The sequence below is a fragment of the Euphorbia lathyris genome, chromosome 4 (genome assembly GCF_963576675.1).
Source record: "Euphorbia lathyris chromosome 4, ddEupLath1.1, whole genome shotgun sequence".
Taxonomy (NCBI): domain Eukaryota; kingdom Viridiplantae; phylum Streptophyta; class Magnoliopsida; order Malpighiales; family Euphorbiaceae; genus Euphorbia; species Euphorbia lathyris.
In genome coordinates this window covers 68,240,565-68,244,599 of record NC_088913.1, presented here as the reverse complement: position 1 = coordinate 68,244,599, position 4,035 = coordinate 68,240,565, and the positions used below count along the sequence as shown (strand labels likewise).

The window sequence follows — 4,035 nt, the reverse complement described above, 5'->3', positions numbered from 1 at the left end:
CCCCCCGAGCCCTGGGGTGGCTCCGCCTCTAGCTCTGATCAACAAGTGACACCATGTTCTTCTATGTATTTGATAGCAAAATTTAACCTTCTAGTAGCCATCAACATCAGTATATATATCGATGAAAGGCAGATAGTTGAGTTTCCAATATTAAATATATCTAGTTGCAGATATAAACTACAGACGCCAAGCATTATCTGAACTGAAATGTCGAATACTATATTAAAAACATCAACCACCATTTGAAGGTGTTCTGCAACCACCCCAAATGATTTAATGCAAGTATAAGAAAGTATAATGACAACCAAATATCATTTGAAATATATAAAGAAATGGGGGAAGTAATAACATTAAGTAATTTAGAAGTAAAAAACATGCTAAAATATCTTCAATATAAAGTTAAATGGTACCTTCAAGAGATATTACTTAAAAGGATTGTATAACATTGTCACCGAGGATCAAAGGAAACCCAAAATTCAATCCAATTTCAGTAAACAACAGAGAACTAAAAAAGGATAAAAGCAACATGTACCTTGAATTTTGGGTACAAATCCTTCGATTAGTGAATGGTGGGTGCAAATCCAGTGACTTGTGTTCCTTCAATCAGATCAAAAACAAAATTTCTAATAGAAAGTTGAAGGACTAATATTTAGCAAAACATTCTCTAGCAGTGGGAAAAACTTCATCGCCAGTAGTAGCACTGGAAACATAGTCATTCATCGATCTTGGCAATGATAGGGCTGCATATGCTCTGTAGCTCATTCATCTTATCCTCAAACTTTTCTGCCTCACCTAGCTGATTTCCATCCAACCATTCAATAGCTTCCCCAATCGCATCCTCAATCTTTTTTTTGTCTTCTGGGGCTAGTTTCGAGCTGATCTTATCGGCGGTCACAGTATTCCTCATGTTATACACATAATTCTCCAATTCATTTTTAGCATCAGTCTTCTTTTTATGTTCCTCATATTCAGCCTTGTATTTCTCAGCCTCCTTTACCATTTTATCAATCTCTTCCTTGGACAATCTTCCCTTGTCATTAGTGATTGTTATCTTGTTATTCTGCCCTGTTGTCTTCTCCACAGCAGAAACGTTTAAGATGCCATTGACATCTATGTCAAAGCATACAGTAATCTTAGGGACGCCCCTTGGAGCTGGGGGAATGCCATAAAGCGCAAATTTGCCAAGTAATTTGTTGTCTACTGTTCTGCTACTCTCGCCCTCATATACCGGGATATCGAGAATGGTCTGGTTGTCACAGATCGTGATTATTTCCTTCTCCTTCTTTGTGGGAATGGTAGTGTTCCTTGGTATCACAACGGTCATAACACCTCCAACTGTTTCAACTCCAAGTGGCAGAGGGGTGACATCAAAGAGCTGAAGATCCTGCAAGTTTCCACTTAAAATTGCAGCATGTACAGCAGCCCCATACGCAACAGCCTCATCCGGATTTAAGCTCTTACAAATCTCCTTCCCATGGAAGAATTCCTGCAATAACTGCTGTACCTTTGGAATCCTAGTAGAACCCCCAACAAGAAGGACATCATCCACACTGCTCTTGTCCATATTGGCATCCCTCAAACACTTCTCAACAGGCTCCATACACTTCCTGAAAAGATCCATGTTCAACTCTGCAAATTTGGCACGGGTAATGTTTGAGTAGAAATCAATACCATCAAACAAACAATCAACCTCGACAGTTGTCTGAGCAGTGGAGGAGAGAATCCTTTTAGCCCTCTCACACTCAGTCCTCAATCTCTTAAGAGCTCTAGGATTTCCAGAGATATCTTTCTTATTCTTCCTCTTGAACTCTTTAACAAAGTGGTTCACCATTCTATTATCAAAATCTTCACCTCAAAGGTGGGTGTCACCAGCAGTGGACTTGACTTCAATGATATCCTCTTCAATCGTAAGCAGTGAGACATCAAATGTACCACCACCCAAATCAAAGACCAATACATTCTTCTTCCCAATGCTGCTTGTTTTCTTGTCAAGACCATAACCAATGGCTGCAGCAGTAGGCTCATTAATAATACGCATAACATTAAGGCCAGCAATCGCACCAGCATCCTTGGTTGCCTGACGCTGAGAGTCATTGAAGTAAGCAGGGACAGTAACCACTGCATTTTTAACGGTTGATCCAAGATAAGCCTCAGCTATTTCACGCATTTTAGTAAGAACCATAGATGATATCTCCTCAGCAGAAAGCTTTTTCTCCTCACCCTTGTATGTAACAACAATGATAGGCTTATCACCAGGACCAGCCACTACCTTAAATGGCCAATGCTTCATGTCACTCTGTACAATGGCATCAGAGTATCTTCTACCAATCAAACGCTTCGCATCTGTGAGACGTATAGACAGTAAGAGTATAAAAATTTCCGAACTGATCGAGTAAACAACACAAATATCTAAATATCGATTTGCAGAATATGTAATCCCAAAATTAGGGTTTTCTTAAAGTTCTAATAATTCATTTGATTCCCAAATGTAATCAAACATCAAAACGAAATGGAAGCAACAACACCAAAAACAAAAAACAATAGAATCTAAACTCGATTCACAGTCAATCAAGAAAATAATCATATATTAGTAGATGCAGATAAAAACAAAAATAAGAAATGAGATAGGAAGTACATACCAAAAACAGTGTTGGTAGGGTTCTTAGCAACCTGATATTTAGCAGCATCACCAATCAAACGCTCGGTATCAGTGAAAGCAACATAAGAAGGGGTCGTTCGAAAGCCCTGATCATTGACTATGATCTCCACTTTGCCATGTTGCCAAACGCCGACGCATGAGTAGGTGGTTCCGAGATCGATACCGATCGCTGGTCCTTCTTCATTTCCAGCCATTGCAGCAGAATTCAGTGATTCAGAAATCAGAAATTTCCTTTTTTACATCAATACTATCAATATGTATAATGTATAGAATTCTGGTCGAAGCCATGTCCATGACCTTTTGTTTCTCTCGTTTTCCCGCCATGTTGAAATTAATTAAACCCTGTCTTTTAGCCGCCTTTTGAAACATATTCTTAGAGTTTGATTGGGGGTTGACAGTGGCACAGGAGGGAGAGTCCCTCAAAATAAATAAAAAATAATGTTTTAAGTTATCTTAAACTTTTTTTTTTTTAAGTTATCTTAAATTAGATCTTTAAATTTTGAAAAAAATAGCTCGATTATCAACTTATATTGAAACTATTAATATGGGCAAGTTATTAAAAAGCACCCGGCTCTCTGTGTTATTTGAATGACTTTTTATACATATTTTGACACGTATAATATGGATCCACGCATATTATAAAATGTCTCACTATTTTAATTATTACGTGAAGTCACAATACACGTATTTAAATGTGAATTGGGGGTCATCCGAATGACATGGAAGACCGAGTGCTTAATATAAGAACTCGTTATTAAACCCTCCTCAATTTTTGATTCGATTTTTTATTAATATTTTATAATATTTTAAATTTCAATTATTGGTTCAGTTGTTTTATATTTTTAATTGGTTTTTAATAGTATTTTATTATATTTTTAGTTTCCTTTATAATTCAATTTTAGTAAAAAATCAGTTAAACCTAATTGAAATAAATATTATATAAATACATGTAAAAAATTTAGTATTGATGACTAGTGGAGAATTTCCGATTAGCTTTCGTCCATGTGGGGGCGTCGTTGGGTTCGACGGGGGAAGCTCTGATGCCAAAGTCAGTATAGAATAAGGAGGAATAAACTGAATTGACAAAGTAGGGTTACTAAGATTGTGTGAATGTGTACCTTGATAGCTTGAGATGCAAGCTATATATAGTCATGAAGTTGTAACCTTTAGTAACTAGAAAGTCTCTATTAATGCTCCATTAATGGCGGTTACTGGTTTCCTTTAAGTATGTCCGTTAGCTCATTAATAGCTAATTAATGGCCTGCGGAATCGGCTCAGCTGTTCAGCTGGCGGATCGAGGGGTTATGGCGGATCTCCACACAGGTTTGACTACGGATCTCATGTGACGGAGTCTTGGTGATCCGCCCATCGGATCC

General features: G+C 37.5%; 1 pseudogene; it reads right to left on the bottom strand.

Moving 5' to 3' along the window:
• Nucleotides 1-266: 266 nt before the first annotated feature.
• On the bottom strand, nt 267-2,965 carry LOC136226056 (heat shock 70 kDa protein 4-like; annotated as a pseudogene).
• Nucleotides 2,966-4,035: the final 1,070 nt, after the last annotated feature.